The following is a 13,589-nucleotide window of genomic DNA, read 5'->3' on the forward strand; positions in this document are numbered from 1 at the left end:
CACTCTCCTCACTTACACTGTTCACCTGGTGACATGTCCCGTGTGTATTAAACAATCAGGGGAACACATTGTCCTCACTTTTACTGTTCACTTGGTTAACTGTCCCGTGTATATTAAACCATCAGGGGAAAGCACTCTCCTCACTTATACTGTTCACCTGGGAACATGTCCCGTGTATGTTAAACCATCAGGGGAACACACTCTCCTCACTTAGACTGTTCACCTGGTAACATGACCCGTGTATATTAAACCATCAGGGGAAAGCACTCTCCTCAGTTATACTGTTCACCTGGTAACATGTCCCGTGCGTGTTAAACCATCAGGGGAACACACTCTCCTCACTTATACTGATCACCTGGTGACATGTCCTGTGTGTATTAAACCATCAGGGGAACACACTCTCCTCACTTACACTGTTCACCTGGTGACATGCCCCGTGTGTATTAAACAATCTGGGGAACACACTGTCCTCACTAATACTGTTCACTTGGTTACATGTCCCGTGTATATTAAACCATCAGGGGAAAGCACTCTCCTCACTTATACTGTTCACCTGGGAACATGTCCCGTGCATATTAAACCATCAGGGGAACACACTCTCCTCACTTATACTGTTCACCTGGTATCATGTCCTGTGTATATTAAACCATCAGGGGAACACATTCTCCTGACTTATACTGTTCACCTGCTAACATGTCCCGTATATATTAAACCATCAGGGGAACACACTCTCCTCACTTATACTGTTCACCTGGTAACAAGTCCCATGTATATTAAACCATCAGGGGAAAGCAATCTCCTCACTTATACTGTTCAACTGGTGACATGTCACGTGTGCATTAAACAATCAGGGGAACACACTCTCCTCACTTATACTGTTCACCTGGTATCATGTCCCGTGTGTATTAAACCATCAGGTGAACACACACTCCTCACTTACACTGTTCACCTGGTGACATGCCCCGTGTATATTAAACCATCAGGGGAAAGCACTCTCCTCAATTATACTGTTCACCTGGGAACATGTCCCATGTATATTAAACCATCAGGGGAACACACTCTCCTCACTTATAGTGTTCAGCTGGTAACAAGTCCCATGTATATTAAACCATCAGGGGAAAGCACTCTCCTCACTTATACTGTTCACCTGGTAACATGTCCCTTGCGTATTAAACCATCAGGGGAACACACTCTCCTCACTTATACTGTTCACCTGGTAACATGTCCCGCGTATATTAAACCATCAGGGGAGCACACTCTCCTCACTTCTACTCTTCACCTGGTGACACGTCCCGTCAGTATTAAACAATCATTGGATCACACTCTCCTCACTTATACTGTTCACCTGGTAACATGTCCCGCATATATTAAACCATCAGGGGAACACATTCTCCTCACTTATACTGTTCACCTGGTAACATGTCCCGGGTGTATTAAAGCATCAGGGGAACACACTCTAATCACTTATACTGTTCACCTGGTAACATTTCCCGTGAGTATTAAACAATCAGGGGAACACACTCTCCTCACTTATACTGTTCACCTGGTAACATGTCCCGTGTATATTAAACCATCAGGGGAAAGCCCTCTCCTCACTTATACTGTTCAACTGGTGACATGTCTCGTGTGCATTAAACAATCAGGGGAACACACTCTCCTCACTTATACTGTTCACCTGGTAACATGTCCTGTGTATATTAAACCATCAGGGGAACACACTCTCCTCAATTATACTGTTCACCTGGTAACATGTCCCGTGCGTGTTAAACAATCAGGGGAACACACTCTCCTCACTTATACTGTTCACCTGGTATCATGTCCTGTGTATATTAAACCATCAGGGGAACACACTCTCCTCACTTACACTGTTCACCTGGTGACATGTCCCGTGTGTATTAAACAATCAGGGGAACACACTGTCCTCACTTTTACTGTTCACTTGGTTACATGTCCCGTGTATATTAAACCATCAGGGGAAAGCACTCTCCTCACTTATACTGTTCACCTGGGAACATGTCCCGTGTATGTTAAACCATCAGGGGAACACACTCTCCTCACTTAGACTGTTCACCTGGTAACATGACCCGTGTATATTAAACTATCAGGGGAAAGCACTCTCCTCAGTTATACTGTTCACCTGGTAACATGTCCCGTGCGTGTTAAACCATCAGGGGAACACACTCTCCTCACTTATACTGATCACCTGGTGACATGTCCTGTGTGTATTAAACCATCAGGGGAACACACTCTCCTCACTTACACTGTTCACCTGGTGACATGCCCCGTGTGTATTAAACAATCAGGGGAACACACTGTCCTCACTAATACTGTTCGCTTGGTTACATGTCCCGTGTATATTAAACCATCAGGGGAAAGCACTCTCCTCACTTATACTGTTCACCTGGGAACATGTCCAGTGCATATTAAACCATCAGGGGAACACACTCTCCTCACTTATACTGTTCACCTGGTATCATGTCCTGTGTATATTAAACCATCAGGGGAACACATTCTCCTCACTTATACTTTTCACCTGCTAACATGTCCCGTATATATTAAACCATCAGGGGAATACAGTCTCCTCACTTATACTGTTCACCTGGTAACATGTCCCGTGTATATTAAACCATCAGGGGAACACACTCTCCTCACTTATACTGTTCACCTGGTAACATGTCCCGTGTGTATTAAACCATCAGGGGAACACACTCTCCTCACTTATGCTGTTCACCTGGTAACATGTCCCATGTATATTAAACCATCAGGGGAAGACATAATCCTCACTTATACTGTTCACCTGCTAACATGTCCCGTGTATATTAAAACATCAGGGGAATACAGTCTCCTCACTTATACTGTTCACCTGGTAACATGTCCCGTGTATATTAAACCATCAGCGGAACACACTCTCCTCACTTATACTGTTCACCTGGTCACATGACCCGTGTATATTAAACCATCAGGGGAAAGCACTCTCCTCAATTATACTGTTCACCTGGTAACATGTCCCGTGCATGTTAAACCATCAGGGGAACACACTCTCCTCAGCTATACTGATCACCTGGTGACATGTCCCGGGTATATTAAAAAATCAGGGGAACTCACTCTCCTCACTTATACTGTTCACCTGGTAACATGTCCCGTGCGTGTTAAACAATCAGGGGAACACACTCCCCTCACTTATACTGTTCACCTGGCAACATGTCCCCTGTATACTAAATGATCAGGGGAACACACTCTCCTCACTTATACTGTTCACCTGGGAACATGTCCCGTGTATTTTAAACCATCAGGGGAACACACTCTCCTCACTTATACTGTTCAACTGGTGACATGTCACGTGTGCATTAAACAATCAGGGGAACACACTCTCCTCACTTATACTGTTCACCTGATAACATGTCCCGTGTATATTAAACCATCATGGGAACACACTCTCCTCACTTACACTGTTCAACTGGTGACATGTCCCGTGTATATTAAACCATCAGGGGAAAGCACTCTCCTCAATTATACTGTTCACCTGGGAACATATCCAGTGTATATTAAACCATCAGGGGAACACACTCTCCTCACTGATACTGTTCACCTGGTAACATGTCCCGTGTATAATAAACCATCAGGGGAACACACTCTCCTCACTTATACTGATCACCTGGTGACATGTCCCGGGTATATTAAAAAATCAGGGGAACTCACTCTCCTCACTTATACTGTTTACCTGGTAACATGTCCTGTGTATACTAAACGATCAGGGGAACACACTCTCCTCACTTATACTGTTCACCTGGCAACATGTCCCGTGTATACTAAACGATCAGGGGAACACACTCTCCTCAATTATACTGTTCACCTGGGAACATGTCCCGTGTATTTTAAACCATCAGGGGAACACACTCTCCTCACTTATACTGTTCACCTGGTAACAAGTCCCATGTATATTAAACCATCAGGGGAAAGCACTCTCCTCACTTATACTGTTCAACTGGTGACATGTCACGTGTGCATTAAACAATCAGGGGAACACACTCTCCTCACTTATACTGTTCACCTGGTATCATGTCCCGTGTGTATTAAACCATCAGGTGAACACACACTCCTCACTTACACTGTTCACCTGGTGACATGCCCCGTGTATATTAAACCATCAGGGGAAAGCACTCTCCTCAATTATACTGTTCACCTGGGAACATGTCCCGTGTATATTGAACCATCAGGGGAACACACTCTCCTCACTTATAGTGTTCAGCTGGTAACAAGTCCCATGTATATTAAACCATCAGGGGAAAGCACTCTCCTCACTTATACTGTTCACCTGGTAACATGTCCCTTGCGTATTGAACCATCAGGGGAACACACTCTCCTCACTTATACTGTTCACCTGGTAACATGTCCCGCGTATATTAAACCATCAGGGGAGCACACTCTCCTCACTTCTACTCTTCACCTGGTGACACGTCCCGTCAGTATTAAACAATCATTGGATCACACTCTCCTCACTTGTACTGTTCACCTGGTAACATGTCCCGCGTATATTAAACCATCAGGGGAACACATTCTCCTCACTTATACTGTTCACCTGGTAACATGTCCCGGGTGTATTAAAGCATCAGGGGAACACACTCTCCTCACTTATACTGTTCACCTGGTAACATTTCCCGTGAGTATTAAACAATCAGGGGAACACACTCTCCTCACTTATACTGTTCACCTGGTAACATGTCCCGTGTATATTAAACCATCAGGGGAAAGCCCTCTCCTCACTTATACTGTTCAACTGGTGACATGTCACGTGTGCATTAAACAATCAGGGGAACACACTCTCCTCACTTATACTGTTCACCTGGTAACATGTCCTGTGTATATTAAACCATCAGGGGAACACACTCTCCTCAATTATACTGTTCACCTGGTAACATGTCCCGTGCGTGTTAAACAATCAGGGGAACACACTCTCCTCACTTATACTGTTCACCTGGTATCATGTCCTGTGTATATTAAACCATCAGGGGAACACACTCTCCTCACTTACACTGTTCACCTGGTGACATGTCCCGTGTGTATTAAACAATCAGGGGAACACACTGTCCTCACTTATACTCTTCACTTGGTTACATGTCCCGTGTATATTAAACCATCAGGGGAAAGCACTCTCCTCACTTATACTGTTCACCTGGGAACATGTCCCGTGTATGTTAAACCATCAGCAGAACACACTCTCCTCACTTATACTGTTCACCTGGTATCATGACCCGTGTATATTCAACCATCAGGGGAAAGCAATCTCCTCAGTTATACTGTTCACCTGGTAACATGTCCCGTGCGTGTTAAACCATCAGGGGAACACACTCTCCTCACTTATACTGATCACCTGGTGACATGTCCTGTGTATATTAAACCATCAGGGGAACACACTCTCCTCACTTACACTGTTCACCTGGTGACATGTCCCGTGTGTATTAAACAATCAGGGGAACACACTGTCCTCACTTATACTGTTCACTTGGTTACATGTCCCGTGTATATTAAACCATCAGGGGAAAGCTCTCTCCTCACTTATACTGTTCACCTGGTATCATGTCCTGTGTATATTAAACCAACAGGGGAACACACTCTCCTCACTTATACTGTTCACCTGGTAACATGTCCCTTGCGTGTTAAACAATCTGGGGAACACACTCCCCTCACTTATACTGTTCACCTGGTAACATGTCCCGTGCGTGTTAAGCCATCATTTGAACACACTCTCCTCACTTATACTGTTCACCTGGTGACATGTCCCGTGCGTACTAAACAATCAGGGTAATAATCTCTCCTCACTTATACTGTTCACCTGGCAACATGTCCCGTGTATACTAAACGATCAGGGGAACACACTCTCCTCACTTATACTGTTCACCTGGGAACATGTCCCGTGTATTTTAAACCATCAGGGGAACACGCTCTCCTCACTTATACAGTTCACCTGGTAACAAGTCCCATGTATATTAAACCATCAGGGGAAAGCACTCTCCTCACATATAGTGTTCAACTGGTGACATGTCCCGTGTATATTAAACCATCAGGGTAAAGCACTCTCCTCAATTATACTGTTCACCTGGGATCATGTCCCGTGTATATTAAACCATCAGGGGAACACACTCCCCTCACTTTTAGTGTTCACCTGGTAACATGTCCCTTGCGTATTATACCATCAGGGGAACACAATCTCCTCACTTTTACTGTTCGCCTGGTCACATGTCCCGCGTATATTAAACCATCAGGGGAACACACTCTCCTCACTTCTACGCTTCACCTGGTGACACGTCCCGTCAGTCTTAAACAATCATTGAATCACACTCTCCTCACTTATACTGTTCACCTGGTAACATGTCCCGCGTATATTAAACCATCAGGGGAACACATTCTCCTCACTTATACTGTTCACCTGGTAACATGTCCCGGGTGTATTAAAGCATCAGGGGAACACACTCTCCTCACTTATACTGTTCACCTGGTAACATGTCCCGTGAGTATTAAACAATCAGGGGAACACACTCTCCTCACTTAGACTGTTCACCTGGTAACATGTCCCGTGTATATTAAACCATCAGGGGAAAGCCCTCTCCTCACTTATACTGTTCAACTGGTGACATGTCCCGAGTGTATTAAACCATCAGGGGAACACACTCTCCTCACTTATACTGTTCACCTGCTAACATGTCCCGTGTATATTAAACCATCAGGGGAATACAGTCTCCTCACTTGTACTGTTCACCTGGTAACATGTCCCGTGTGTATTAAACCATCAGGGGAACACACTCTCCTCACTTATACTGTTCACCTGGTAACATGTCCCATGTATATTAAACCATCAGGGGAACACATAATCCTCACTTATACTGTTCACCTGCTAACATGTCCCGTGCGTGTTAAACCATCAGGGGAACACACTCTCCTCACTTATAGTGATCACCTGGTGACATGTCCTGTGTATATTAAACCATCAGGGGAACACACTCTCCTCACTTACACTGTTCACCAGGTGACATGTCCCGTGTGTATTAAACAATCAGGGGAACACACTGTCCTCACTTATACTGTTCACTTGGTTACATGTCCCGTGTATATTAAACCATCAGGGGAAAGCACTCTCCTCACTTATACTGTTCACCTGGTATCATGTCCTGTGTATATTAAACCAACAGGGGAACACACTCTCCTCACTTATACTGTTCACCTGGTAACATGTCCCGTGAGTATTAAACAATCAGGGGAACACACTCTCCTCGCTTAGACTGTTCACCTGGTAACATGTCCCGTGTATATTAAACCATCAGGGGAAAGCCCTCTCCTCACTTATACTGTTCAACTGGTGACATGTACCGTGTGTATTAAACCATCAGGGGAACACACTCTCCTCACTTATACTGTTCACCTGCTAACATGTCCCGTGTATATTAAACCATCAGGGGAATACAGTCTCCTCACTTGTACTGTTCACCTAGTAACATGTCCCGCGTGTATTAAACCATCAGGGGAACACACTCTCCTCACTTATACTGTTCACCTGGTAACATGTCCCATGTATATTAAACCATCAGGGGAACACATAATCCTCACTTATACTGTTCACCTGCTAACATGTCCCGTGTATATTAAACCATCAGGGGAATACAGTCTCCTCAGTTATACTGTTCACCTGGTAACATGTCCCGTGTATATTAAACCATCAGCAGAACACACTCTCCTCACTTATACTGTTCACCTGGTAACATGTCCCGTGCATGTTAAACCATCAGGGGAACACAATCTCCTCAGTTATACTGATCACCTGGTGACATGTCCCGGGTATATTAAAAAATAAGGGGAACTCACTCTCCTCACTTATACTGTTCACCTGGTAACATGTCCCGTGCGTGTTAAACAATCAGGGGAACACACTCCCCTCACTTATACTGTTCACCTGGTGACATGTCCCGTGCGTACTAAACAATCAGGGTAACAATCTCTGCTCACTTATATTGTTCACCTGGCAACATGTCCCCTGTATACTAAAAGATGAGGGGAACACACTCTCCTCACTTATACTGTTCACCTGGGAACATGTCCCGTGTATATTAAACCATCAGGGGAAGACATAATCCTCACTTATACTGTTCACCTGATAACATGTCCCTTGTATATTAAACCATCAGGGGAATACAGTCTCCTCACTTATACTGTTCACCTGGTAACATGTCCCGTGTATATTAAACCATCAGCGGAACACACTCTCCTCACTTATACTGTTCACCTGGTATCATGTCCCCTGTGTATTAAACCATCAGGGGAATACACTCTCCTCACTTACACTGTTCACCTGGTGACATGTCCCGTGTATATTAAACCATCAGGGGAAAGCACTCTCCTCAATTATACTGTTCACCTGGGAACATGTCCCGTGTATATTAAACCATCAGGGGAACACACTCTCCTCACTGATACTGTTCACCTGGTAACATGTCCCGTGTATAACAAACCATCAGGGGCACACACTCTCCTCACTTATACTGTTCACCTGGTGACATGTCCCGGGTATATTAAAAAATCAGGCGAACTCACTCTCCTCACTTATACTGTTCACCTGGTAACATGTCCTGTGTATATTAAACCAACAGGGGAACACACTCTCCTCACTTATACTGTTCACCTGGTAACATGTCCCGTGCGTGTTAATCAATCAGGGGAACACACTCTCATCACTTATACTGTTCACCTGGTAACATGTCCCGTGCGGGTTAAACCATCAGAGGAACACACTCTCCTCACTTATACTGCTTTCCTGGTGACATGTCCCGTGCGTACTAAACAGTCAGGGTAACAATCTCTCCTCACTTATACAGCTCACCTGGCAACATGTCCCGTGTGTACGAAACGATCAGGGGAACACACTCTCCTAATTTATACTGTTCACCTGGAAACATGTCCCGTGTATTTTAAACAATCAGGGGAACACACTCTCCTCACTTATACTGTTCACCTGGGAACATGTCCCGTGCATATTAAACCATCAGGGGAACACACTCTCCTTACTTATACTGTTCACCAGGTAACAAGTCCCGTGCGTATTAAACCATCAGGGGAACACACTCTCCTCACTTATACTGTTCACCTGCTATCATGTCCCGTGTATATTAAACCATCAGGGGAAAGCCCTCTCCTCACTTATAATGTTCAACTGGTGTCATGTCACGTGTGTATTAAACAATCAGGGGAACACACTCTCCACACTTATACTGTTCACCTGGTATCATGTCCCGTGTGTATTTAACAATCAGGGGAACTCACTCTCTTCACTTTTACTGTTCACCTGTTGACATGTCGTGTGTTTTAAACCATCAGGGGAACACACTCTCCTCACTTATACTGTTCACCTGGTGACATGTCCCGTGAGTATTAAACCATCAGGGGAACACACTCTCCTCACTTATACTGTTCACCTGGTAACATGTCCCGTGTATATTAAACCATCAGGGGAACACACTCTCCTCAATTATTCTGTTCACCTGGTGACATGTCCCGTGTGCATTAAACAATCAGGGGAACACACTCTCCTCAATTATTCTGTTCACCTGGCGACATGTCCCGTGTGCATTAAACAATCAGGGGAACACACTCTCCTCACTTATTCTGTTCACCTGCTGACATGTCCCATGTGCATTAAACAATCAGGGGAACACACTCTCCTCACTTATACTGTTCACCTGGTAACATGTCCCGTGTGCATGAAACAATCAGGGGAAAACACTCTCCTCACTTATACTGTTCACCTGGTGACATGTCTCGTGTATATAAAACAATCAGGGGAACACACTCCCCTCACTTATAAAGTTCACCTGGTAACATGTCCCGTGTGCATTAAACCATCAGGGGAACACACTCTCCTCACTTACACTGTTCACCTAGTAACATGTCCCGTGTATATAAAACAATCAGGGGAACACACTCTCCTCACTTATAAATTTCACCTGGTAACATGTCCCGTGTGCATTAAACCATCAGGGGAACACACTCTCCTCTCTTATACTGTTCACCTAGTAACATGTCCCGTGCGCATTAATCCATCAGGGGAACACACTCTCCTCACTATTCTGTTCACCTGGTAACATGTCCCGTGTGTATTATACAATCAGGGGAACAAACTCTCCTCACTTATACGGTTCACCTGGTAACATGTCCCGTGTGTATTAAACAATCAGGGAAACACACTCTCTTCACTTATACTGTTCACCTGGTAACATGACCCGTGTGTATTAAACAAACCGGTGAAACACACTCTCTTCACTTATACTGTTCACCTGGTAACATATCCCGTGTATATTAAACAATCAGGGGAACACAATCTCCTCACTTATACTGTTCACCTGGTGACATGTCCCGTGTGTATTAAACAATCAGGGAAACACACTCTCTTCACTTATACTGTTCACCTGGTAACATGTCCCGTGTGTATTAAACAATCAGGGAAACACACTCGCTTCACTTATAATTTTCACCTGGTAACATGTCCCGTGTGTATTAAACAATCAGGGAAACACACTCTCTTCACTTATACAGTTCACCTGGTAACATGTCCCGTGTATTTGAAATCATCAGGGGAACACAATCTCCTCACTTATACTGTTCATCTCGTAAAATATCCCGTGTATATTAAGACATCAGGGGAATACACTCTCCTCGCTTATACTGTTCACCTGGTAACATGTCCTGTGTATATTAAACCATCAGGGGAACACACTCTCCTCACTTATACTTTCAGCTGGTGACATGTCCCGTGTTTATTATACAATCAGGGGAACACACTCTCCTCACTTATACTGTTCACCTGGTAACATGTCCCGTGTGCATTAAACAATCAGGGGAACAAACTCTCCTCACTTATTCTGTTCACCTGGTAACTTGTCCCGTGTGTATTAAACAATCAGGGGAACACACTCTCCTCACTTATACTGTTCACCTGGTGATATGTCCCGTCCGTATTAAACAATCAGGGGAACACACTCTCCTCACTTATACTGTTCACCTGGTGACATGTTACGTCCGTATTAAACCATCAGGGGAAAACACTCTCCTCACTTATTCTGTTCACCTGTTGACATGTCCCGTGTGCATTAAACAATCAGGGGAAAGCACTCTGCTCACTTATTCTGTTCACCTATTAAAATGTCACGTGTGTATTAAACAATCAGGGGAACACACTCTCCTCACTTATACTGTTCACCTGGTAACATGTCCCGTGTATATTAAACCATCAGGGGAACACTATCTCCTCACTTATACTGTTCATCTGGTAACATGTCCCGTGTATATTTAACCATCAGGGGAACACACTCTCCTCACTTATACTGTTCACCTGGTAACATGTCCTGTGTATATTAAACCATCAGGGGAACACACTCTCCTCACTTATACTGTTCACCTGGTAACATGTCCCGTGTGCATTAAACCATCAGGGGAACACACTCTCCTCACTTATACTTTTCACCTGGTGGCATGTCCCGTGTGTATGAAACAATCAGGGGAACACACTCTCCTCACTTTTACTGTTCACCTGGTAACATGTCCCGTGTGTATTAAACAATCAGGGAAACACACTCTCTTCACTTATACTGTTCACCTGGTAACATGTCCCGTGTATATTAAACCATCAGGGGAACACAATCTCCTCACTTCTACTGTTCATCTGGTAAAATGTCCCGTGTATATTAAACCATCAGGGGAACACACTCTCCTCACTTATACTGTTCACCTGGTAACATGTCCCGTGTATGTTAAACCATCAGGGGAACACACTCTCCTCACTTATACTGTTCACCTGTCAACATGTCCCGTGTATATTAAACCATCAGGGGAACACACTCTCCTCACTTATACTTTTCACCTGGTGACATGTCCCGTGTTTATTACACAATCAGGGGAACACACTCTCCTCACTTATAGAGTTCAGCTGGTAACATGTCCCGTGTGTATTAAACCATCAGGGGAACCCACTCTCCTCACTTATACTGTTCGCCTTGTGACATGTCCCGTGTGTATTAAACAATCAGGGGAAAACACTCTCCTCACTTACACTGTTCACCTGGTGACATGTCCCGTGCGTATTAAACAATCTGGGCAACACACTCTCCTCACTTATTCTGTTCACCTGTTGACATGTCCCGTGTGCATTAAACAATCAGGGGAACACACTCTCCTCACTTATAGTGTTCACCTGGTGACATGTCCCGTGTGCATTAAACAATCAGGGGAACACACTCTCCTCACTTGTAGTGTTCACCTGGTGACATGTCCCGTGTGTATTAAACTATCAGGAGAACACACTCTCCTCACTTATACTGTTCACCTGGTAACATGTCCCGTGTGCATTAAACCATCAGGGGAACACATTGTCCTCACTTATACTGTTCACCTGGTAACATGTCCCGTGTGTATTAAACCATCAGGTAAACACTCTCTCCTCACTTATACTGTTCACCTGGTGACATGTCCCGTGTGTATTAAGCAATAATGGGAACACAATCTCCTCACTTATATTGGTCATCTGGTAACATGTCCCGTGTATATATTACCATCATGGGAACACACTCTCCTCACTTATACTGTTCACCTTGTAACATGTCCTGTGTGTATTAAACAATCAGGGGAACACACTCTCCTCACTTATTCTGTTCACCTGGTGACATGTCCCGTGTGCATTAAACAATCAGGGGAACACACTCTCCTCACTTACTCTGTTCACCTATTAACATGTCCCGTGTGTATTAAAAAATCAGGGGAACAGACTCTCTTCACTTATACTGTTCATCTGGTAACATGTCCCGTGCTTATTAAACAATCAGGGAAACACACTCTCCTCACTTATACTGTTCACCTGGTGACATGTCCCGCGTGTATTAAACAATCAGGGGAACACACTCTCCTCACTTATACTGTTCACCTGGTAACATGTCCCGTGTGCATGAAACAATCAGGGGAAAACACTCTCCTCACTTATACTGTTCACCTGGTGACATGTCCCGTGTAGAGAAAACAATCAGGGGAACACACTCTCCTCACTTATAAATTTCACCTGGTAACATGTCCCGTGTGCATTAAACCATCAGGGGAACACACTCTCCTCACTTATACTGTTCACCTCGCAACATGTCCCGTGCGCATTAATCCATCAGGGGAACACACTCTCCTCACTATTCTGTTCACCTGGTAACATGTCCCGTGTGTATTAAACAATCAGGGGAACACACTCTCCTCACTTATACTGTTCACCTAGTAACATGTCCCGTGTGTATTAAACAATCAGGGAACACACTCTCTTCACTTATACTGTTCACCTGGTGACATGTCCCGTGTATATAAAACAATCAGGGGAACACACTCTCCTCACTTATAAAGTTCACCTGGTAACATGTCCCGTGTGTATTAAACCATCATGGCAAAACACTCTCCTCACTATTCTGTTCACCTGGTAACATGTCCCTTGTGTATTATACAATCAGGGGAACACACTCTCCTCACTTATACTGTTCACCTGGTAACATGTCCCGTGTGTATTAAACAATCAGGGAAAC

The sequence above is a fragment of the Heterodontus francisci genome, unplaced genomic scaffold (assembly GCF_036365525.1).
Source record: "Heterodontus francisci isolate sHetFra1 unplaced genomic scaffold, sHetFra1.hap1 HAP1_SCAFFOLD_183, whole genome shotgun sequence".
Lineage (NCBI taxonomy): Eukaryota > Metazoa > Chordata > Chondrichthyes > Heterodontiformes > Heterodontidae > Heterodontus > Heterodontus francisci.